This window comes from Desmodus rotundus, chromosome 2, assembly GCF_022682495.2.
Source record: "Desmodus rotundus isolate HL8 chromosome 2, HLdesRot8A.1, whole genome shotgun sequence".
NCBI lineage: Eukaryota > Metazoa > Chordata > Mammalia > Chiroptera > Phyllostomidae > Desmodus > Desmodus rotundus.
In genome coordinates, this window is record NC_071388.1 from 22,926,193 (window position 1) to 22,951,951 (window position 25,759).

Here is a 25,759-nt window from a genome sequence, read left to right on the forward strand (position 1 = left end):
AAAGCTGAAAAAGTCAGATTAATGTTTTTCTAAACTCCTTGGCTCTTGGCAAAAATTACTGCAGGGAAGACACATTCTGAGATCTGGCTTGACAGCTGAATACCTCCTCCCAAGGTGAAAGTCCCCGGAAAGAACCCCAGAAGATGTTATGTTCCTGGGGTGAGGGCAGCATCCTGCTCATCTATCTCCCTGATGCAGCTGATGTTTGCGGGATGAATGGTTCCCACCTCAAATCCCATCAGGCCCCTGAGCTCTGGGAGAAACAGGGATTGGGAAATGAAACCAAATGGCAGGCACTAGACCCCTCGTCCTGACATGCTTGAACAAATAAGGGGAAATGATTTGCTGCCTACAGAACTACTGAGAGAAGATGATGGTTAAGGAAGAGTGGGAATCACCTAAGGGAGAGGAGCGGTGCATGGTTCGTCACTCCAAATCCGCGGGGGGCAGAGGTACGAGCAGGGGCTGCCACAGTGGTGTGTCAGAAGAGGGGGGAGAAAGTAGAAAGTGCCAGAAAGTGCCTGACTAAGGCTGCAGGGCCCTGCTGCGGTGGCAGCAACACAGACACACAGAGCCCCTGAGAAAGACCCTGGGAGGCTCTTCCCCCACTCGTCCAGTCCCCCTCTACAGAGGAGAGCTGGCCTGAGGGAGGATAGGGTGGAAAGGGTGGGAAGGCAGAGCCAAAAACTTCTGGGAATTGATCCAAACTCCTCGGTTTTCCCTGAGGCTCTTGTGGCCTGGGGGGAAGGGGAGTTACATATCACTATAAATGATGAGCACTCTGCAAATTCTGTAATTAGTCTTAGGGAACTCCAAGATCTTATTTTAGAATAGTGTACATTCAAATTATCTCCCTGTGTCCCAGCTTTGGGTTCCATTAAACTCTCATTCTTCCTGTATTTGTTTTTCCCCCATGCACCCTCAGTGGCACCCGCTGTTCGTTCATTCATTCACTCAGCAAATATGGATTGACTGCCTGCTCTTTGTAGGGTCATATTATGTAGCTAGAATACAATGTCAGCAAAAACAAACATGGCCTCTGCCTTCATGGAACTTATACAATAGAGAAGGAGATGGGCTTGACCAAATACCCACACAAATTAACATAAGACTGCAATGTTATGTTAATTTCATTTAATAAGGGCTGTCAGGGAAATCTCTGACGAAATGATGAGTGAAATGAAAACGGAAGGAACAGGGGGATTAAGATGCAGGCCAGCCCTTGCATCAATGAGGTGGGATGGTGCCTGTGCATTCAAGACCGTGGAAGACGCAAGTGCAACGAAAGCTAAGGCAGCTACAGGGGCAGGAGGCACAGCAAGGCTGGTCTCAGGGCAGCCCATGCACAGAGAGTCACTGGCGTGTTTAAATAGATAGGCGACATGATCAAATGTGCATTTCAGAAAGATTGCTCCAGCCTCCCTGTAGACAGAAGCTTGGAAAGGGTCACAGTGGATGTCATGAGACCGGTTAGGAAGCCGTTACAGACAAGTTTGAGACTAGAAGAAGAGCAGTGTAGGAGAGAAAGGGGGGGATCCTATCTAGGAGGGACAGTTACCAGTACGCAGTGATGAGTAGGTAGGCCCACAATGTACTCCACACCCGCATGACCTTCGAACAACCTCCCCTGAAAGGAGTCCCTCCCTCCATGGGCTAGAGTCCCATCTGAGATACAAAGAAAACTTTCCCCTCATTCGGGATGTCCCAAAGGATGCCCTCTTGGCTTCTTTCTGGCTTTCTCTAAAAGTGAAAGGAAAGAATGTCTTGATGACTGGAACATATCAAGCCAAAGGTCATGGGTTGTAATGATAACGACTCAAATGACAAGACTGTCAACTTCCAAGCTCCCATGACCTTTAGCTGAAGGCCTGAGGAATGGGGACCAGAGCTTCACAAAACTACCGGCTGCTACCACGTGGGATCTGCTGATCGAGTGCTCAAAAATCCATGCATTGTCCTATTAATACAAGCACTCTCCTACCACATGTTTAGAGGATACCGTGGTAGGATTCCTGCATCAGCTGGGCTTGACACCAGCTACCACATGCCTTCTCCTGCCTACGGCCCTTACTTCTACAAAGGTCATCGATCCATTCCAGGAATGGTGTTCTACTGCTGGGCGCTAGGGTTTGGAAGATGAAGAAAAGTTTCCTGCCCTCCAGGAACTGCAGCCTCACCAGTCAGGACAGCACAGTGTGACCTGCTGCAGCACAGGCGGAGGCGAAGTGCTGTGGGGACCTCAGGGCAGGGGACAGGAGCTGTGCCCGGCTGAGTTGGGAGGCTTTCCAGAGGGCCCATCTGAGGCAGGTGTCAAGGGGAAAGCAGGAATTTATCTGGAGAACAGGAGACTGGTTGTTTCAGGCAGGAGGAACAGCACATACAAAGACACAAAGATACACAGGAGCACGGTGTGCTCAGAAAGTAGCCCCAGGGGAGACGGTGGGGCCATAGCCGGAGCTCTGGCGGGGTCACTGGAGGTTCTCAACACCCTGCTTCAGGGAATATTAGTATTAATTAGTACTTCTTTTGCAGTATAAAAAATTACCCTAAAGCTTAGGTGTGTAAAACAACTATTCTCTCATGGTTTCTGTGGATCGTGACCCCGGAACTCACTGAGTGGTCCTCTGGCTCAGGGTCTCACAGGCTGGCAGCACAGTTCAGCCGGGGCCCTCATCACCAGGGTTGCTGAGGGCAGGTCACCTCCATGCTCACTCATGTGGCTGTTGGCAGGTTTCTGAAGTCAGTTCCTTTTCACATGGGGCTCTCCATAGGGCAGCTCACAAAATGGCATGTGGCAGAGACAGAAAGGAAAGAGTGAGAGAAAAAGGGGGAGAGAGGGAGAGAAACATGAATGAGAATGGCCTAGTCTTTTGTAACTGAACACCAGAAGTGACACCCATCACTTGTGTTACATTCTATTTGATAAGAGAGTCACTAGGTTCAGCCCACATGTAAAGGGGGTTTACACAGGGTGTGATACTAGCAGATGGAGACCACTGGGGTCACTTTAAAGATGGCTTACCACAAATACCAGAGCTATTTAAGTCACAATCTTGGCATTATCCCATTCTGCATAAATTATATAGAAAGACGTATAATTTCACTGCGTATTAGTTTGTTTTTGTGGACAGGTACACTCTGGTCCCTAAGAGTCCTGCAGAACAGTGTGCTTCATTTCACATCTCTCCCAAAAGATTTTATACAACCCACTTGGCACTCATGCTATTATTTTTAGATGGATTCAGCAAGAAGCTCCTTGTGTGGGTAGACATAGGTAGGAAGGTAGGGAGGCAGAGAAAGGAAGTAATCAGGACCCCAAACTGAATAAAGAAAAAGGTCACACGCTAACTAAAAATGAGAAACGAATCTGAGTGGAACTAAGCATCACGGTTGACAGCTCATACACGCGATGCCAACTTGCCACAGCTAGGCAGTGCCCTTGGTTTTCCCACGTGCAACTGAAAATAGCTAGCATTCATCCTGAGGGGGAGCTACTAAAATAAGCAACTACTGGGAGCTATACCATGCTGCTCATTCAAGCTGGAAGCAGTCTGCAATTATTTTTCCGAAATTGGATACAAATGAAGTTACCACTTCCGGAACCCTTTTCTCTTGTACTATATTACAAAAAGGAAAGTGATTTTTGAACTCTTAAAGTTTAGACTTCTTTTCTTATGAATAAATGTGATCTCTGATAGATCCACAAGGGCAGCTTGTCGATGCTAATATCTTGTGAGATCTAATCTCTTCAGGGACCTGTCTTTCTGACTTTCAGACTTGGGTTAGTTGCTATGGATGTAGAGTGACAGGCTGGTAAAAGTGACTGCAGCTGGGGTGGGGAGGGCCACTTGCCTACATTTGAAGTGTGCCCTGTGGACCGATCATCTGATCTGTTGGGGGTGACAGAAAGGTGGCTGGCACAGAACTGTCCTCCAGGATGTACGTGGATGGCTCTGCTCCCACCCTTTTTAGTGGTCGGAAAGTGATCAGAGTCGGCATCCATTGAGACACAGAAGTTCTGCTATGTTTTTAAAAGCAAAACAAACATGTGAAAACAAAAAACAGTAAGGATAATTTGGTGGGGCCTCACCTCAAACTTGGCTAAGAAGGAACTGGCATACAGAAATGAGGATGTTCGGGGGTTTTCTTCTATGAAAGTGCCCCTGAATTGTTATCTCCTCATTAAAACACCATCTTCTTTGGCTTGCCTTGGGGAGAAGTGGATGAATACCTAAGAGTCCAGCTGTACCAGAGCCCTAGGAGGTTGTGGTGGCTTCTGGGACAGGATGCTCCACCACAACTCCAATTTCCAACTGCCCTTTGCAGACGGCAGAGCTTACTTTCTTCTCAGTGTTGGAGACTTTAGTCAGAGAAGCAGCACTTTTAACCTCTCCGCCCCCCTGCCCCCCGCCCCCATCCCACACATTCCCACCCTATATCCTTACTCTGATCTGGTGAATCTTAGTTCAAAAGGGAAACTGCTAAAAGGCCATCTAAGCAAATACTTAAAATGGTGAATCTCTACAACTTCTCTTTAATTTTAGGGGTTACTTCATGCCTTCTTTAATTTTTAAAATTATTTTCATTGTCACCTTTTCCAGACTTCTTAGGGCTTGAGAAGAAAAGGAAATAAAGTTAAGTGAAATCAAAGAAAATTGAGTGATCTGAAATGAATTGCTGTCAGCAACGATTCCTGGAGCAGCTGTCTCTCATGCCCCATCTCCTGGGAGTGGGGAGTTTGGCGCTACCTTTATTCCGACAGGGGGAAGGACTGGCACAGGCTCTGGTTGGCCCAGGTCAGCTAAAAACTCAAAACCACCACCCTTTCTGGACAGCTTTCTGCCTTCTCACCGCCTCCTGGGGCAGAAACAAACCCGTTTGCAGAATCAGGACTTGAGGGCCTCACAGGACAGGGTCAAACGACCAAAAGTAATAACCCGAATGGCACCTTGGTAGAAGGAATTTCCCTTCCCCCGTCTCCTCCAGGCCCCTGATCCGCACTTCCTGGAGGGTGTTCCAGGTTCCCTGAGTAGGGCACAGAGAACTCAGATCACTAACCTCTGACTGGGACATTCAGCAGATGGCAAAGGACTGAGGCGATCAACGGGCAGATCAGAATGCCCATATCTCAGTTATTTTTATCATTTAGGAAACTTTTTGATTAACATCCTTTTTCCTTCCCTGATTTACGAAAAAATTAACCTTGAGATCTGGGGAGGGACTCCACAGCGGGAAGAGGAGTAAGATCATAGGATGAGTAGGGAAAAGGCTGCACGTGCTCTCTCCCCGTGACCCCTCCCCGTGACCCCCTCCCCAACACACAGGCACTCCGTGTTTCACCCAGGGTAAAAATAGCTGCCCAGGTTTTATTTCTGCCGAAGCAGCAGTGAAGCGTGGGCCTCCCTGCAGTGCTCACTGCTTTTTAGCAGCTCACACTATCAGGTGACGCCTCAGACCTCGCATTCCCCTCCACTCGTGGGTCAAATGCCCCCAGTGACCTCAGAAGTTTTTACTTTAATCATCAGTATCGTTCTGAGAGGAAAATCCCGGCTTTCCGAGCCAGGGTCGCGGGGCGGGCCCCCCTCCCCGCCCCCCTGCAGGCCGCAGCGCCCGGGGCGCGGTTCCCTCCCCTGTGCTGGGAAGGCACTGCCCGCCGTGCTCCCCCGCACGTCCCGCGCACTGCGAGGCTGGAACACGCGCTACCGCACTGGGAACAGCTTTTCCCAGGGACCTTGGGAAAGACTCTGGCCTTTCCCAGAGAGGCCCAGGCTCCTCCCGCGTGGGGCCCGTTTCGTTTGTGGCATGATTACCACATCCCTAGCAGCGGTACTGATATCCCCAGAGTCGGGGTAGGGAGTCCCATCCCCACCCAGCGCAGGCATTCCAGGGAGCAGACTTGCGCAAGCGCAGAGAGGGGCCGCGGCCGCTCCGGGCTTCCTCGCTGGGCTGCAGTCATTGCGCATGCGTCAGCCCTGAAGCTGTGGGGCTGCCAGCTGAGGACCTAGGCTCTTAGCTCTCCTCTCTGTTTGGTTTCCTAGCAGCGCGTTGGGGACACTGCACTATTGGAAGAGGGTCACAGAATGCTAAAGGTGTCGACTCATCAGAGGATTCCTGCTTTATCCCTCCATTTTACAGATGAGGAAACGGAGGTCCAAAAAAAGCAATAGGAAATAACCAATGCTGCATTTCTGGATTCTGGCATAGGATCAGATGTGGCTTGTATTAGCATGGTTCAGCCACTCCTTCAGTACACATTTATCAAGCACCTGGATACTATGTACCAAATGTTATGTAGGGCACGAAAGATAACCACGAATACATCAGTCGTGTAACGATGGCCGCCGAGACGGACCTAGGTTTGATTGGATGATTTTCCGCACTACACTACTAGCTGGATGGCTTAATGAGGCAACTAACCTACACCCTATTTCCTGATCTGCAAGCAGAAAATAAAAATAAGACCTACTTGCTCGGGTCTCTGGGCTTAAATGAGGTAAAGTGCACATTGCTTTAACACGATGCCTGCAGGTGGAGGTCACTCAAATATTCATTCAATGTTTTGAGAAGTAGAAAGTGCTAAGCACATAGCCGTTCATGAGACAATCACGGTACTCATTACCAGACAGAAGTCATGCGGAAGGAGAGGGAAGGTACTTTCCCGTGTGCAGCACTTGGAGATACTCACACGGGGTTGCATGACCTGGCAAGACAGGGAAAGGAGGAAATGGCCTCTGTTTATCTTTTCTTCAGCTGCTCCCACCCTTTCCCCTCCCTCTCCCCTTCCTCCCCTCCCAACTCTCACTGTGACTCATGGTGGCTGCAAAGATACATGGGGACTTCTTATCAGGGTGAAATGTGTTCTGCAAGGTGGTATAATTTATGTTTTATTGCCTATGTTATCACTGGGTCCTCTTGCCTTTTTTTCTAGGCAGGACAGGCTCAAAAAGGGAGCGACAGGTTTCAGTCGATCAGAAGGAATGGGGGTTAAATGCTTAAGGTGTCAGGCTGGAGTAGTCTGGAATCACAGATCATCAGAGCTGAAGATCATCTGGGACGAAGATGATCCCTCATGTTAATGAAGAAGTGAAAAACTGCAAAAGGTAAAATGTCATCAAGTGTTAGTTAGACTCAAGTTAAAGCCCCGGTTTTGTGTGTTCCCATGTTTCATCCATCCATCCACTCACACTGCCTTGGGTGATACATTACGTACCGCCAGGTACAAGGTTCTGTGTCAGTAAGCAGGGAGTGGGGAAAGGAAAATGGGAATCCAGGAGGACTCCCAGGTTCTTTGTGCAGGTTCATGGATGATGATAACATCTACTGTGAGAGCAATTCAAGGAATAGAAACTGGTCTGAGAGGGAGATGGCATGTTTGAACAAATCCTTTATGTGCCTGTGGGACTTCCAGGGAAGAGCTCCAGGAGGCAGTTAGGAACATGGGTGCTAAGGGTGGGAGAAAGGCCTGGAGGTGCCCTTGGGGAATGGTCAAAATAGAGGTAATCACTGAAGCTGGGGTGGGCTGAGATGGCCCAGAGAGAGCAGGCAGAGTGAGAAGATCATGGAATGGATGAGAACCTAACCCCAATAGAGACCAGCTCTAAGGATCAAATAGGGATCTTAAGGAGTGGGCACAGAAGTGGGAAGAAAACCAGGAAAAAAGAAGTGGCGTGAAGCAATCCAAATGAAGAGATCTCTAGGGTAAGGAAGTGGTTGGGAGTGAAAAATGCCACAGAAATGTCCAGCAAACCAGCACTGGAATGTGCCCATTGAATTTGACAATAAGGAAGTTATTGATGACTCCTGTAACCCCAGTTTCGATGGGGACATGAGAGCAGAAACCAAGTCACACTGGATTAGAAGTAAATAGAGTTCAGGAAGATGAGCAGCAGGGGTAGAGGGCATAGGCCACTGCTTCAGAAGAGTTGGTTGGGCAGGGAAGGGGAAGTTACAGCTGAGAGGCTGGTTTTTTCTCAGTCTCTTTTACGATGGGAAACTGAAACGTACTTAAAGAGAAGCAGGAAGGGTTAACAGGGAGAAATAAGGTGGGGTCTCAGTATAATCTCCAAAGGGGTGAATGGAAAGAGAGGGCATTCTGACTCCAGATAACCTTAAGGAAAGATTCTTCCTTCCTTCTTTTAACTTCTACCATGTGAGAGGAGGCAATGCACTTTAAGGTTTAGCAGTGGACTTGGGAAGCTCTCCAAAACAAGCTTTGCAACTGGTGTCGGGATCTAGCCACCGCAGCAGTCTGCCCATCACATACCTTTAATCAGCCCCATTTGCATGTGGAGCTGTGCCCATGCCACACAAATAACATAAAATAGATGTTGTCATTGTCATGTCAGTCTGGACTCCACATAGCAAGTCACTAAAAGCCAGCTGTAACCAGCCAAACCAAAAATAGAATCCACTGGTTTGCTAAACTGGGTAGACTGGCTTTAGGCACGGTTAGATTTCAGACACTTAAAAGATGTTGTCGGGAATAATAGGGATAATATTTTGACATTTCTTTTTTTAATTTATATTTTTCAATTACAGTTGACATACATTATTGTATTAGTTTCAGGTGTACACCCCAGTGATTAGACATTACGTAACTTAGTAAACGATCGTCCTGATAAATCTTGCACCCATCTGACACCATACAAAGTTATTAGACTATTACTGACTATATTCCCTGTGCTGTACTTTACATCCCTATGACTATTCTGTAACAACCAATTTATACTTCTTAATCCCTTCACCTTTCCACTCGTCCTCCCAAACCCCTTCCCATCTGGCAATCATCAAATTGTTCTCTTTATCTATGAGGCTGTTTCTGTCTGTTCACTCATTTTGTTTCTTTAGATTCAATTGTTGACAGATAGGTACTTGGTTCCATTTTGTTGTTTATATATTTTTTTCTTCTTCTTAAAGAAGACCTTTTAACATTTCATGTAATACTGGTTTGGTGGTGATTAACTCCTTTAGTTTTTTCTTATTTGGGAAGATCTTAATGCTTCTATTACCAACGATAGCTTTGCTGGGTAAAATAACCTTGGCTGTAGGTCTCTCCTTTTCATCACTTTGAATATTTCTTGCTAATCCTTTCTGGCCTGCAAAGTTTCTGTTGAGAAATCAGCTGATAGATAGTGTTATGGCTACTCCCTTGCAGGTAAGTAACTGCTTTTCTCTTGTTACTCTTAAGATTCTTTGTCTTGCCCTGGCTGGTGTGGCTCAGTGGACTGAGTGTCAGCCTGCAAAGCAAAGGGTCGCTGGTTTGATTCCCAGTCAGGGCACATGCCTGGGTTGTGGGCCAAGTCCCCAGTAGAGGGCATGTAAGAGGCAACCACACATTGATATTTCTCTCACTCTCTTTTTATCTCCCTTCCTCTCTCTCTAAAAATAAATAAATAAAATCTTTTTTTTTTTTTTAAGATTCTTTGTCTTTAAGCTTTGGTATTTTAATTATGATGTGTCTTGTTGTAGGCCTCTTTGGGCTCATCCTATTTGGGACTTTATGTATTTTTTGAACTTGTATGTATATTTCCTTCACCAAGTTAGGTAAGTGTTCTGTCATTATATTTTAATACATGGTTTCAATTTCTTGCTCACTCTCTTCTCCTTCTGGCATCCCCATGATGCAAATGTTGGTATGCTTGAAGTTATCCCAGCGGACTCTTACACTGATTCCTTTTTTTTTGGATTCTTTTTTATTTTTGCTGTTCTGATTGGGCATTTTCTACTTCCTTATCTTCCCAATCTCTGAATTGATCCTCTGCTTCATGTACTCCACTGTTGATTCCCTGTAATGTATTCTTCATTTCAGTTAATGTAGTCTTCATTTCTGGCTGGTTCTTTTTTATGTTTTGTAGTTCTGTTTTTATGTTTCCTATCTCTTTGTTAAAGTTCTCACTAAGTTCATCTACTCTGCCCCTCAGTTCACTGAGCATCCTTATAACCAGTGTTTTCCACTCTGCATCTAGTAGATTGCTTGTCTCCATTTTGTTTAGTTCTTTTTCTGGAGTTTTGTTCTGTTCTTTCATTTGGGGCATGTTTCTTTGTGTCCTCATTTTGGCAGCGTCCCTGTGTTTGTTCCTATGTATTAGATAGAACTACTATAGCTCACGGGCATGGTAAAGTGACCTTATGTAGTAGGTGTTCTGTAGGGTCCAATGGCACAGCCTCTCTGATCACCCAAGCTTGGGTACTCAAGGTGCACCCCAATGTGGGCTGTGTACACCATTCCATTGCACTTGAGACTTGATTGCTGTTGGCACATCAATGGGAGGTATTTACCCCCAGGCCAATCAGCTTCAAGGACTGTCTCCAGTCACGAACCACTTACCTCTGGACACCACGGAGGAGAATCAGCTGTGGAGGGGTCTGCCCCACAGAGCAGGACTTATATTCATTGGGGCTCCGTTGCCCACTGAGTCCACTCCTTAAGTGTATCACTTGTGCAGGTCGTTGGGTGGTGGTGCTTCAACATGTTCTGAAGCTGCCCACTGGGTGAACTGGCTCTGGGGCCTCCAGGGAGGTACAGGCCAAGGTCAGCCACCACCTGTGTTCTGCATGGGTCTAGCTGGCATGAGCTACAAAATGAACTGTTGATTGCTAATGCTTGTGCTGGGGTTGGAGGTACCCAGGCAAGGCCAAGCTGTGAACCAAGGTCAGCTGCTGCTAGTGCCAGGTCTGGGCCACTTTGTGAAAGGTATGGTGAACACTAAGGCCAGATACTACTTGTTTGAGAGAATTTAGGAAAATCTGAAGCATGAGCCAAGACAGGCTATTTGTATGGAAAAGTCACTGGAAACAACTTGTTTGGCACTGCAGGTTGGGGGTGGGGGACCTCACGGAATCACAAGGGCAGGGCAAACAATGTAAGCCAGATTGATGGAGTCTTAAATATGGTGTCTGCCTGCTGGCTCTGTTGGGGGAGGGCTCATCAAAGGAATAATGGTCTCTGCCAGCACTTCTGTCTGGGAGAAAGCTGTCTTTCCAGCTCATGCCCTGATACCAGACTCCCCATATATTTTTGATGACTTTCAAGCTACTGCCCCAGTGATGGAGCTCAGAAGAAGTGAGTCTGAGTAATTGTGTGCAAACCCTTTAAGAGGAAATGCCTAGGCCTCCAGAAGCTTCCGTCTCAATCCCCACTGGTTTTTATAGCAAGAAGTTATAGGGACTTCTCTTCTTTGCACTGGAACCCTGGTCTGGAAAGCCTGGTTTGAGGCTGAGACCCCTTACTTCTCAACCTCTGCAGCTGAGATATCCCTCCTGATTTTTACCTCCACCAGTGGCTGTGGGACCAGCCTGTTCCGCATCTCCACCCTTCCTACCAGTCTCAGTGTCGCTTCTTCTTTAATTCCCTAGTTGTCGGACTTCCTTTCAGCCAGATTCAGGCAGTTTTAAATGATGGTTTTTCTGTAGTTTAGTTGTAATTTTGATGTGGTTGTGGGAAGAGGCAAGAACCATGTTTACTTACTCTGCCATCTTGAGCAGAAGCCAGAATTTTCAATGTGTTTTTCTCTTTTACCTTTCAAAGTATGTGAGTTTAGTCTCCTCAAGGTGTTCATCTGCCTAAAGTGAACTTGCACCTGAGCATTTATCCATAAGTCAATCGGTATAGATAAACAATGTTTTAAAATCATAAATCAAAGCAGAATTTTTCTCCTTTTTAATGGTCTCATCACAGTGATTAAATTAATGTTAATAATTGAATCTGAGGAATATGCTCAACTTCATGTCCAGTCCGGTTTACAGCTTAGTGCAACCCACAAATACTTTCATTTAGAAAATGCTCGGTCTCTGCTCTTGTGAGTGTGAAGACAAATGTTTTACTTTTTCTCTGTGTATTATTTCCTTTTTTAAAAGTAAACCACCCTCCCCAAAATCCAAGAGAAACTGGGTAATCAGTTTTTGCCTGTAAAAACACCTTTTTGTAATAAGTAAAAAGTTTATTGCAGGAGAAATGGTAAAGGCAGCATCAGCTTTTCTTCATAGACTTTTATTTTCAATGTCATAAAACACTCCACATAACTTTTATTTTTAAGTCAGCCCTTCTGTAAAAACAGATATTTAAGGTCTTGGGAAAGGAGACATAATCATCAGTTTTACTCTAAGTGTTATGCTGTGTATTTTTGTAAATAGTATCATTCCATAAGGATACCTTGAAATTTATAGTATATAAAACTTGAATCTCAGAATTGAAAGACTCTTTGGAAGAAAAAAGTCATTAGTCACAATAAGAAATAAACTCATCACACCCTGGAGCTTGAGTCACACAGTCATTCAGCAAGGGCTGGTTTTCTCTGCATGTGGAATCCAGGCATTCATTCAGTCACCACGTATTTTTCACACACTGTGTAGCTTCTCTGCACTGTGCTGGGCACCGGGGACGTGAAGGTGAGTAAGGCAGACTCCTGTCTGGGAAGGAAGGAGGCAGGTGGGTGGCAGAGAGGCACTGAGGGGTGCGGGCATGCTGGGGGCTTGCAGCAGGAACTGGCAATTTCTCAGTGGGGTGGATGGCTCAGAGACGAGCCAGAATAATAAGCTGCCTGCAGGCTTGGCACTTCTCACAGTGCCCAGAGCTGTGCTGGGGAAGCACTTGTAGACATTTTATTGCCCTGGCTAAGAAGAAGAGTTTGGAAACCCTCTTTGGCAGCCCTGAGGCAACTGGGCTCTGCAACAGCTGGGAAATGAGAACTCCTGGTTTTCCCGGCACCTCGGTGTGTATGCTCTGGCACTGCCTGCCAAGGCCCTGGGCCTTCCAGTCATTCATGGAACAGATAGTTATTGAGCACCAACCATGGGCCAGACGCCGCTCCAGCAAAGCAGACTAAACTCTTGGGGACTGTATCACTATATCAAAGTGGCAATAAGTGCTATGGAAAAAAAGAAAGCAAAAAATGAGAAGACAGGTAATATGGAGTTGGGGGTGGGTTATATGGCATAAAATAGGGTCTTTAAGAAATCCAGCTTGAAGATTCACCTTCCCCAGTTCCTGAGCACCTGGGAATCTCAGCTGGTGCAGGAACTGGTATTAGGAGCCTGCCAAAGAAAGCACAGGGCATCTGACCCCAGGGTTCCTGGGACACGGTTGGCTGAGGCCAAGGCAGGCTGGTGTGCCTTCCCCCTCCCTAGAGAGTTTTGTCATCTGCTGAGTGAAGCTAGTACAGCCAGAGCCTGGGAGCTCGTGCCTGGGGAGAAAATGGGGTCATTTATTCTGGAGGTGAGGGGAAGGTTTGTTTAGATATAGTCAGGTCTCCTGGCAGCATCTGGGAGAGAAGGCTATTCAGGTCACCATGGAGAGCTTTGTCAAGGCCAAGATAGAAGGTCAAGGCCTTGGTCAGGAGAGCGGGGTCCAGGACTGGGTGTGGGCCCCCCTGGAAACTAGAATATCAATCAGGAAGGGAGCAGAGGCCAGGTCACTGAAGTGGGCTGGGAGAGACAGCTGTATCAGGGTGGGTACATGGGGGCACAGACCCCACCCTACTGGGCACCAGGCTACAGATGGGGTGGGGAGGACAGAAAAGAACTCAGGGTCAGGATCTTTAGGCTGGAGCAGAGGGTTGGTGTAGGGTGATCAGGTTGTAGGGGCTTTGGGAACTGGTCTACTAACATTGGCTAAGGTGGCTCTTGGCTTTGTGCTGTAGCGAAGACTTGCTTGTTGTGTCATCTGTATAAGCACCATGGTGCTTTTAACCATGAGCCAGATGACACTGAGTAAAGTGTAGGTCTCTTGGGAGGGCAGCTAGGGATGGTGAAATGGCAAAGAATCCCCAGTTTTTTATGGCTACAGCATAATTCCCAGTGGAATCCGAGCAGAAAGTAACTTAAGCTGCTGGGGAGGAGGAAAGTACACACGGTAAACAGTGACCAGCACAGTGTGCCCTTCTGTGTGAACGCCAGGGTCAGAACAACATGTCATGTTACCGCTTTGATCATGGGATTTGGATCAGAAAGAACTTGGGTTTTGGACTTCGCTCTGGGCTTGGCTCTTGTCTCTGCCACCTGTTGGCTGTGTGACCTTGGGTAAGCTACTTGATCCTCTGTGCCTTCATTTCTTCATCCGTATAGTGGGAGGGCACAAGCTGGAGTCGGGGCTGGGATGCAGTCATGTCTGGTGAGCTAGCGGGGAACCCCCAGGGGCGGGGAACCTGCCTTGCCTGAGGATCTGCAAGCAGCCAAGCACAGTGAGCTCACCAAGTGGCAAAGTGTCTGTGTCAGAGAAAGGAGTTGTTCCGAGTACACTGTGGCTAATCTGTCCTTGGCCCTCCCCCATGTTGGATCCATTCCCGGGCAGGGCTGTCACTGAAAGCTAACAGGGTTGTTTGCCAAAATACTCAATAAGACACTTTGTTACAGGGTCACCATAAATGAGCATAACAGGAGAGAAAGGCTCATTCTGCACAGGGCAGCTTTGCCAGTGCAAGATGGCGGAGCAGGGAGAGGGGCAGTGGCTGGCGCCTTGGCAGTGGTTTGGGTGAATTCATGTAAGACACCCCAGGGCTCCCCAAAAGTGCAGAGGGAGAGGTGCTTTGCTAGGATTAAGTTCTCTGGAGAGATGATGGTAACAAAGTAACATTTGGGTGATTAGTTTTGACATGGCTTCATTTGCTCCTCACAAGTCATGGAATTTTGGTCAATGCCAGTCCAATGGGATCAGACGAGATGTCCCAGGCACGAGCCTGGACGTAGCAAGTACCTGGTAAGTGTCTGATTCCCCTCAGAAGCCAACTGGGGAACCCACTGGAGCCCCTGCAGGACTGTTCAGGACATGCCCTGGTGTGTTTTGGGGATTGAACAGCATCCTCATGGCAAAGATTTTTAATCCAAAAATAGCCTGACACATGTCTTTGCACCCTTACTATCTGTTAGTAAGGTGTATGTGCTAAGAGAGATTTGAATTATTTTCTTTCTCAGTACTTTATAGTTTACAAATACTTTGATATTCATTTTATTCACATTAGCTTTACAAAACCTAATAAATGTGGAGGACCCATTTATAGATGAGAAGATTGAGTTTCAAAGTGGTTAAACAACTTATCCGTAATATTGCAACCAATAAGGCTGAAGCTGGACGCAAACTTGTTCTCTGTCATTGGTGGGAAGCTACGACCAGACAAATGAAAGAGTGAGGGGGACCCCAACAAATTCTGAAACCTGAGTTTCCGGCGAGAAGAGCCAGAGAAGAAGACGGCCGGGAGAGGTCATCTGGGCCTGCAGCTGAATCTAACCAGAGGATGGGGAGCTGGTGCCAGGGTGGCAGAAAGGAGGCAACACGTGGGGATGGCGAGCTTCCCAGGTCTCTTGCCTGTGCCCCTGGAGCTGCCCAGGCTTGTCACATTTCAGAGCATATTTGTGGGCCCTTTGAAAAGAAAATGCAACTCACTTCCCCCCAGCATCTGAAAGTCACAACAGAGGCTTTGCTCCTATTGCCTTTTAGGCCGTACCTGTTCCGGCTCCTGACTTCGGTGACCACTGGTCTCAGGGTCTGTGTCCCAGTCATTTCTAATTCCTCTTGGAGAATTATTTATGACATTCTGAAAGTACACACAGCCACATACTGAAATGTGCCAACATTTGTTAGCCAGGAACGGTGCTCATTTCAAATTGCAGAGGGAAGAAAAACCAGAAAAGACAGGAAAAGAAATGAACTTTTATGGGTGACATTCTATGCCGGCACTTTTCACATCCATGATCTCTTTGGACACCCACTACACTGGAACATGGAAGATGATATCAGTTCCACGTTGGCAGGTCAGGAAAGAGACGTTCAGAGAGGTAAAGTAACTTGGTCAAACCCACGCAAGGAATAATTAGCAAACTTAGGATTTGAACCCAGGTCTGATGTCATAGTGCACTATTTATAATTTGTGGAATTCAGATGAAATTGAGAGGACCAATAAACATAGTTTAATTGACAGCAAAATGATTGGCTCCAATTTTTACTGATTCAAGTTTACAAACCATGCAGTTTCCAAGTTACCAGCCTCAAAGGAGCTCTTGGACCTTTGCCGCAGTCAGGACCCATGGGGTCCTGACAGTGACCACTGGATTTCCACCGAGGTGCTGCCAGAGGACCCAGCGTGGAGCCGAGTGATTCTGCCCACGGACTTGCCCCATCGAATACGGAGCCCATCCTGCACTGTAAAGGGGAGGTGGAGGACATTCCCAGGCGAACCTGGCTGATTCCCTCAAGCTCCGTTCAGTACAAGCGCCCACGTGGGACACATCCTGTGTGCTTTCCTTTCTCTGGCAACCCCGGTTTTGACAAGAGAGCAAGAAATACGTGCCTCCCTTGACAGGAGCAATGGGCGCCACAAACAGGTGCTGTGCTGGGTTTTGACAGTTCTTCCGAAGGCAGCACCTCCTGCCTGTTCTGTTCAGTGCCAGTCCAGGTGAGTCACCACATTGTCAGCCAGGAAAATATTTTAAGACAGGAGAAATCTAAGCCAGAACAGGCAGAGAAAGGTGAAGGATGGGTTATTGACAGCAGCTTTGATGGTGCCTGTTGTCGCAGTGCCGGGAAAGTCATCTGCAGTGCTTTGCTCGAGTTTTTGACCGGGAGGCCAGTGGCCGCCCCGATGCAGGTGTGGCACACACAGACACCCACCCTAGAGGGCTCCCGTTGATGGTTTGGGTGGTGGCTAAAAGGCTGTTAACTCATGTGGATGGCAGACCTGTTCGCTCTAGATCAGCTTGCAGGGAGCCGGCCTGACCCTGCCAGTCACCCACCTGCCATGACGTCACTGGAAGTTTTGGAGCAGAGCCATCACTTCCAGAACCGCCTCAACCTCTGCTCCCTGGTTCAGCATCTGGCCATGGAAAATGCCCCCATCACCAGTCTCTTAATCATGATTCAAGGCTGGGGTCTTATGCCATTCTAAGAGGCAGGGGAACATCAAGGTCTGCCAGAAGCTGGGGAGGGAGGCCGGTAGGCTGCCCCTGGGAAATGACTGGAACCCATTGTTCCAGGCTGCCTTCTGCAGCCTGGCATTGCCTGGGAGGACAGCCTCCTCGGCTGGTGTCTACGCTGCAGAACTCTGCGTATCTGCACTGAAGCAGGGCACTCAGCGCTGCCAGGACGCTGGCTCCAAGCAGGAAAGTACTGTCCACTGCCACCCCCAGAGGAAAACACCCTGGAGGAGCTGTGGGATGCCCCGAGCTCCCTTCCTGCTCGGACTTCCCGCAGGGCCCTCTTCCACTTTCCTGCTCCTCCTTCCCCGGCCCTCGCCTGGGGGGCTGTAGTAGCTACAGGGTTGTGTCAGCGGTGAGGGGGTTGAGGAGGTTACTTTGCTATCTGCCTAAATCCCCTTAACCAAGCTACACCTGCAAGTTAATATAAAAAACAACCAAGCTCCATGCTTGGGCCCTGTGGCTCCTCCCCCAGATTCTGACTCAGAGGCTTGGGCAGGCTTGTTCTTTAAAGGTTCCAGGAGAATCAGTTGCGGAGGACCCTGGATCACACTTTGAGAACTACTGGGTCAGAAATTAGCTGGTAATCGTATGGGATACATCTGGTATGAGTAGTAATTCATTTTGTTTCTTGAAGTAGTTTCTTATGGGCTGAATTGTGTCCTACACCCCAAACTCATATGTGGAAGTCCCAACTGCCAGCACCTCCAGATGTGACTACATTTGGAGATAGAGCCTTTAAAGAGATAACTAAGTGAAAATAAGGTCATCAGGGTGGGCCCTAATCCTACCTGACTGGTGTCCTTATAAGAAGAGGAGACTAGGACACAGACACGCACAGAGGGACGACCACGTGAAGACACAGTGAGAAGACAGCCGTCTGCAAGCCAACGACAGGGGCCGCAGAAAACAACATGCAGACACCTTGATCTTGGACTTTCAACCTCAAGAACTTGGAGCAAATAAATTCCTGTTGTTTAAGCCCCCCAGTCTGTGATACTTTATTATGACAGCCCTCGCAGATTACTACAAATAGGAACCTGATTTCGCTCGATAACCATCTCAGGAGGTGGAGACGGTTTCAATAGATTGTATAAACAAGGCTGGGTTACGAAGCAAAGGACATGACCCTCAGCCCTGGAGTCTCGGAGGTGGCTCAGCCTACTCAAAACACGGCTTGCACGTCAGACCGCAGACATGCCTGCATGAAGAGACCAGAACGTTCTTTCCTGGCTTACCACCTGAGTGACTTTAGACAAGACAATTATTATTATTATTATTATTATTATTTTACTTAGCAAATATCTTCATAGTGCTTACTGTGTGCCAGGTAATATTCTAACCACTGCACGACCTCATTACAACATGTGATATTTCTCTGCCGCAGGTCCATCTCCCCCAATGAAGACCTTTGGGGCCAGCCGTGGTTGGCGTGTTGGAACTGGGGGATTTTATCAGCGATGATACAGAGCATGTCCTGCAGACTGCACAACGCCCTGCAGTGTCGCAACTGTGCCCTCCAGTCACGGTGTGGCCGTGGCACAGTGAAGACCGTAGCAGCCTGTGTCGACTCAAGACAGCTTTTGTACCAAATGAGTTTATTTCAGGTCGGCTTGTGCAACCAGATGAGTTATAAATACAATGTTTTGGTATTTTGAGCTTTTAAGATTTTAAAATTGTAGACCTACACTTACCCTGTTTTACAGATGAAGAAACTGAGGCACAGGGAGGTTAAACAATGTACTCACATTCATTCACTCATAGATGAGGGGGCAGGGCTACCAAGCCAGGCAGCCTGGCTCTGGAGACTTCACATCCACCTGGGGAGGCCCCTCTGTACTGCCCCCCTCTTGGGCCCTGACCCAGCCATAGAATGTGAATCACACAAAGCTTGCAGCCTTGCTAGGACCCGGTGCAGTGTAGTTAGAGTTCTGTTAAGGGTTGAATTGTGTGCTGCCCGACCCGTTCATATGTTGAAGTACCCAGCACCTCAGAATACAACTTTATATGGAAATAGGGTCATTGCACATTCAATTAGTTAGATTAAGATGAGCTCATTAGGATGGGCCCTAATTCAATATGATTACTAGTGTCCTTATTGAAGAAAGAAGTTTGGACACAGGGACAAACATGCACCTGGGGAGAGCGCCACGTGGAGATGAAGGCAGAGAACAGGTGCAGCACCTACGAGCCAGGGGACACCCAGATGGCCGGCAAAGCACCAGGAGTTAGGAGAGGGGCCCAGAACCGGTCCTCTCGCCCAGCCTTCAGAAGGAACCAACCCTGACCACACCTTTATCTTGAGCTTCTGACCTCAGAATGAGGAGACAAACGTCTACCGCCACCCTAGCAAACGAATGCAAGTTCCCTCCACACGTACCAGATCCCACGTGGGACACTCGGAATGCTAGCTAACTGTATATATTATCTTTATAACAGAGAATTCAGATTCTTCCTGGAAAAATAAACTCAGTGAATTAGATGATTTCTAAGGCCTCTTCCAATTTCCAAGCCTAATATTCCATGTTTATAACATAAGGATAATTCAACTCCGCTTGTCACTTGCACCCACGGTCTAGCTCTTAAAGCATTTCTTTGCTGTTTTAAAGATGAGCTCATGTGAAAGTGGTCTTAATCAGCAAAACAAAATAAAGCAAGAAACTTCCTTTCCTGTGTTGTGGGCAGTGTCCCTGTATGTTAAAACTAAAACCATGTGGGCCTTAATTGGCCTTCTGATGTTCCCGTTTGTATCATGACCTCCATCACCGGCGGGGGCGGGGGGTGAGGGGAGCAGTGTTGGGGCCCTTCCACTTGAGTCTTCAGGTCTGCTGAGTTTAGCCCACAGTACATGTTTGGGCTACAAATTCTGCAGAGAAAGGCAGAAATCTAAGTGAGAAGCTATTTGCTATGAGTTAAGAGTGTATCCCTGGAACCTTATTTGGGCCTGGAAAGTTTAGGTTCTTCAAGTGGAAATTTGTCCCCTTGCTGTCATTTCACTGAGCAGATAAGAGCTGCTTTAAGAGAATCTAAAAGGCTGCTGAATACTTTTTCTGTTCATAGAACAAGGCACAGTTGGGCCAGTGTAGGGAAAGAGGTAAAATGCTGAAATATTTTCCTGGGGCTTTAGTCACGGATTCTCAATTGTCAAGCTGGATTGGACCTTTAGGCCTCTGGCTTTCAGATTCTGTACATCAATTCAGAAAATGATTTGCTGCAGATGGGGTGTGGCCCCCAAGTCCCCATCTGTGGAAAGGGGAACTTAATGGCTGTGTGTGTTCACAGAAGGAGCTTCAGGTTGTCTTTCAACATCCATTTGCAGCTGCCACACTCAAGGCTGCCCCTCTGACTCTCCTGTCAGGCCCCAGCCTTTATCTGGAAGGCTGCCCCCAGCTGCTTTCCTGGAAGCACTTTTGCATCAAGCCAAGGGGGCCTCGCTTGTCTCCCTGCAACCCAGGCTTTAACACTTGCTTAAGTCTTTTCGTCTTTGCTCCCTGTTTCTGATTATTCCCTCACGAATTTTAGAAGTATATCTTTTCCTACCATGGATGCAGCCTGGTGGAATTCTGTTGGGATACAAAAATGGTTGCAGGGAGGAGGGTGTCACTTTGGGGAACTCATGGTTGGTGATTCTATCTAAAGTCAACCTGGGAAATATAATTAAGCAAGAGTAAGTGTCTAAGAGATGGAGCTGCTCAGGAGTAGAGACCACATCCTTCACTTTTGAATCCTCGGTGCCCCACCCAAAGCTTGGCAAATAGTAGGTGCTCAATAAAATTATTGGTTAAATGAATAAAGTTTGGTTTTCTTTCTTTTTCAGAAAGGTGTCTGACATGTGTTAAGTCCAAGAATCATGGCCACAAATAAGGCTGGCAAATTCTTCTGCTTTATAATAGCTCTCATCAGTCCTGTCCATCAGTTCCAAGGCCAAGAGGCAGAGGACAGAGGTCCGGGCCCAGCTCCACCACAGCCCGAGACCCCAGGATCTTCAACCTCCCTGCGCCTCTGTGTCTTCCTGGCGACGGGAAGGCCATGCTGCCCACTCTGCCCGCCTCACTGGATGGCTGTGGGAACATGGCGTGCAAATGGGTGTGAAAGGTCACTGGAAATTTTAAAGGTCATGCTGAAGGTATTTTGGGTATTATTTTTACTATTACAGATACTTGTAGAGCTGAACTGCTCATATTTATGTTTGACGTCCTCAATCTCTCTTTCTCTACACGCTCATGTGCCAGGTTTACCTCCTACCCCAGCTAAAGGAATACCCGTCCAGGCACACCTGCCAAGTGCCAGCCTCCTTGGAGCTCAACCATCTGCTTAGTCCTCAAACATTTCTGCATCACAAGTGGCGAGGGACAAGTTAAGTCCCAGGAGACTGGCTGGCAAACAGTTGCTCCGAGAGCAGAAACAGTAGGGTCTTCTCCCCAAGGACTGGGCTCCTCCACACCGTCCTTCAAAGGTCCAGAGAGCCCTCAGCTGCCCTTCTGTCTAGAGCAGGCCCAGGGAGGGGGCAACCTGTGGGGAGCAGCCAGCCAGGGGCCAGCAGAACCCAGGCAGGAGCCTGGCCTCCTGACTTCCAGACTGGTGCTTCCTCAGGCCACTCCCCATGCCTCTGCCTCTGGATGGATCGAGCCTGTGTTTAGGTGGTGCTTTGCCTCCCCTTGTTTTCTGTTGCTAAGGTAACTGCATGAGCATAAAACAGAAACAGCCCACGTGGTCTTGCTGTCTCTACCCACATGGCCAGACAATCCCCATCTCTGCCGGAGAGCCATAGCCAGGCTGATTGATTCTGGCTGAGTGTGTGTTGTGGGGTCAGGGCCCCCTGAGGAGAAATGCCTGAGCTGTGTGGCAGTCAGTATTCTCTGAACACCCTTCCCAGGCAGATATGATGTTGAAGGCGGGGTGGGATGAACGGAGCAAAGGATGAGGGATGGAAATTACCTGCATGTGCCAAGTGTCAGTATGTGACAAGGCTGACATTGTCAAAAGCCTGGGTTCTGGCTGCGGCTCCTTGTATTACTTGGGGCATCTACAGAATGAAAGGGAGAGAGGGGCAGGGGCAGGGGGCTCTCACCTCACCTCTGAAATCTGTGCCTGTAGCTTTCCTGCTCCCTTCCAAGATGAGCCCTTCCAAGCTTTCAGATGAGGACCTTTCTTAAGGAGCAACAAGATCCCCAGGAGGCTCCTTGCGGCCGAAGACAGGAGAGGGAGTCTGAGAGAGGCGAGGAGCGCTGGGCCGACCATCCCACAGACACGTCCCCTGGCAGGCCTCCCTCCCACTGCAGGGTCCAGCTCAGCAGTGACCTTCTGAGTGATGGCAGAAAACACTTCCCTCCTCTCTGCTCTCCACGTGTTCTCACCCGCATCTCCCTTGTGCACCCAGCTACTGTTTAACCGTGTATTCCTCTTCTAAATAACTTTTATTACACAAACACTAATAGATGCCCACTGAAGAAAAAATTAGAAACAAACACCCACAGAGAAGAAAATAAAAACCACTCTTAACTCTGCCACCTGGCAATAATCACTGTTGGCATTGGGGGGTTCTCTTTCCTCTGCCGGCATTTGGCTGTTCAAAGGCCGAATCCAAATCTCACCTCCTCTCTGTGGATTCTCTCAGCCACACAATGCTTCCCATTCTCAAGGACTCAGTTCCCGTATTGCCAATAAGTGGATGAATAAACAAAGGAATAAACAAATGGATGAGTGGACAGAGGCGGAGAAAAAGTTCTCCTACCCCAAGCTTGCCCTACAGGAGGAGCCAAGTAGAGAAGCGAAAGCATCAGCCCTCAGAGGCAGGCACGCTCGGCCTACTTCCTCCTCCCCTGCTCAGCCCCCTCTGCTCTCCTCAGAGCACAATCAATGCCAGCGAGAGAGGGGGGCACAGAGCATGGGCCAGACCTGGACAGTGGTCCTTAGTGGAAAGACAGAGACTGAAGCCGGATCCCTGCCGTGTGACTTGGAAATGTCACACGGCCATGGCTTAAGGGAAAAGAGGATTCATGGAAACAGCCACGTCAAGGTCACCACATGTGCGCAGGGTTTTAGGCTCAGCAAGCAATCTGGCGAATGCAAAGCCTCTCATAAATGGGTTCCAAGAAATCTGATTTTAGCAGTACCGTTGACACTGGAGTACGTCCCCACGACTTGCCCCTCGCTGGGTGGAAGATTATCATTGATTTATCTGGAGCAAAACAGCAGGATGCCACATCAAGTCTTGGAAGGCAGCCGGGGCAAAGGCAGAGAATTAACAGATCGTTATTATTAATTCCAATGCCACAAGTCCCTGCGGGTCCTGCAGCACATTGCGGGCTCTCTTAACAGGAGTTTAAGTGGAGGTAATGCTTTTTTTAAAAAATGAGGTACATCCTCATTCTTAACTATAAAGACTACCTCAAAAAATCACTAGTATTCATCAGTCGCACACAAGTCCAGGAGGCGCTAGGTGCTTCAGCTTAAATCAAGGGAGTAGGAGAGAGGTTTGCACTCGTTTACTGTCCCACCAGTGAGCCTCTGGGGGGAGGCTGGTATGTGCAAAACCAAATGTCAACGGGTCCCCACTCTGTACTAGCTGTTAGTGGTCTGTAGGTGCCTGCCGGCCGCACAGCGCCTAGAGATGGCCCTGGATGCACATCACAACCCACTACCAAGAGAGGAGAGCAAGTTGTGGTCCCCGGCACTGTTTTGCTTCTGACCTCTATCCTTTCCCCACTCAACCTCAAAGCAGCATTTGGGTGCTGAGGGAAAGGAGCCAGAATTCTGGAGTCCTCCAGACTGGGTTCAAACCCTGACCCAACCCCTGCCAGCTGTGTGAGCTTAGGCAAGCCTCTCCAAGCCTTCATTTTCTCCCCCACTAACTGGAGGTTTTCCCTACCCTGCAGAGAGGTTCAGCTGGGTAACAGAAGTATAATGATGTTCAGTTCGTAGTAGCCATTTATCGTTGTCCAAACTAAATTCCACCCAAGCAGTGGAGTCGTGATTTTTTAAGCCATGAACTCACGCATAGTTATTAAAGATCTATTTTTAAGCAGGAAGATTGAGAGAAACCTTTTCCGCCCCTTGTAGGAATGAGGACTTGGGCAGGGAGTAAATAGACTCCACGGCACTGTGCAACGCTCCAACAGCTCAAGCATCCGAGATACGGGGAGTGAGAGATAAAATGCCCCTGGTGTCTGCCACTTTGGAGATAAAGGCCATGAGTGTGGGCAGACAGAGGCCCTGAAGAGACCCCCGGCCAAGACCCCAAGGCCACCTTATAGGGCCCCGTCACAGGCTTCATCTCCACACCTTGTTCTTTTCTCTCCCTTCCCATGAGTTTGCTTTCTCGCTCATGCAGGTATTTGCTGTCCTGAGAGTCACCGAGGGCCCAGAGCATCCTCAGGTTATCTGTCCCCCGGGCCTGGCCGCCTCCTCACCAGACTCTGACCTCACCTCGGCGTCAGTCTTATCAGGTGTGGACAGAATCGTCTCCTTGCTCTGGGAGCTCCAAGCCCAGGATCCTCCCCATACCCGGGTGGAGGAGGGCCAGGCACCTCTGGGACTGAGCATGGCGGTCACCTGCCAAATCTGGAGTGACCACAGGCCTGGGGGGCTGCAAGCGCAGCCATATGGCCCAGAATCAGGGAGGAAGCGAGAGGTTTACGTAAGTGTTAAGGAGGAACAGAGCAGACGCTGATCTGGGCCAGGCAGGAGAGAGGGAGGAGAGTGCCAGAGAAAGACAGCAGCTCCCCAGCTTGGGTCCTCCAGGGGACACAGCAAAGGACAGCAGGTCACGATGAGGATTCGGTCTCCCCTGGGAACTTGTTTTCCTCCCTCGGAGCCCAGAGATCTAGCAGAGCACAGTCTTTTGAGAAGTGGGTCTGGCACTGACTGAAACAGACTGTGAGGGAGCTGGCTGGGAACAGGGGAGGGGGCCTGGCCTTTGCTCCGGGGCACCTGGCACAGGTGCTGCTGTGTGTCAACCCCTCTTCCATAAGTGGGCGGAGACACTGCATTTCAGCTGCTGTTTTGGTCTGTTCAGGTTTGCCAGCCAGAGTGATCCCTGGGGCGAATGGTCCGGGACAAGGTGTGGGTGTGTGTTCAGTTAGGACCCATGCCACACGGGCCCTTTTGTCTTGCTGCTCCTGCCACTCCCTAGATGGGAGGGACTCTTGCCTTCACTGGCCTTGTGAGTGTCTGTCAGTGAATGATAACTCACTAGAACTGTCCCAGAATCACAGGTGTGCAAATCCTAGAAGCTTCACACATCAGTGTTTTTATACACATAGGGCTTGGAAGGGAGGCAGGGGTTGGAGCATCCCACCCCTGTGGAGCTCACGGAGCTCTGGGCCGGTCCTGGGGTGGTGAAGGCCAACCTGAGGGGGCTCATGCCAGGACCGGTGGCTTCACTCCTGTCCACAAAAGAGACCACCGTGGCCCAGCGAAAAGGGAGAGCCTGAGGAACAGGAAGCATTTCCTTCCCTACTGGTTTCATTCTGTGTGTGACGTCACCACACTCTTACCCCGTGTGCCACAGCCAGGATTCACCCTGCAGAAATCCGGACGGAGCTGGAGCTTGTTCACTGCAGCAGCGTGGCTGGGAGTAGCAGAAGCCTGCAGACAGCCTAAGTGCTGTCAATAAAACACTATTAAATCATTTGCAGTCTGTGTGTCTATTAAATCATTTTAAACTATTAAATCATTTGTGTGTCCAATGGCACTCTGTGAAGGAAGTTCTTCATACACTGCTAGGAAGTGATCTCCAAAATACATTGTTGCATCAAACACAGCTAGGTTCAGAATTGTGTGTTGTCATTCATTTAAAAAACAAGGAGTTGGGAAAGGAGGATTGTCTTGGGAAGGATTCACAAGCTGGTAATAT

The 25,759-nt window shown here is 48.5% G+C and overlaps 1 long non-coding RNA gene across 2 annotated transcripts; it reads left to right on the top strand.

Annotated features, from left to right (window-relative positions):
- The first annotated feature begins 6,946 nt into the window (after positions 1–6,946).
- On the top strand, positions 6,947–25,489 carry LOC128780189 (uncharacterized). Of its 2 annotated transcripts, none has more exons than XR_011650852.1 (4): positions 6,947–7,100; positions 18,290–18,509; positions 20,720–21,028; positions 24,236–25,489. It is a non-coding gene; the product is annotated as an uncharacterized lncRNA (long non-coding RNA). The 2 variants fall into 2 exon arrangements; XR_008426106.1 differs by lacking the exon at positions 24,236–25,489 and adding an exon at positions 21,135–23,942.
- The last annotated feature ends 270 nt before the right edge of the window (positions 25,490–25,759 follow it).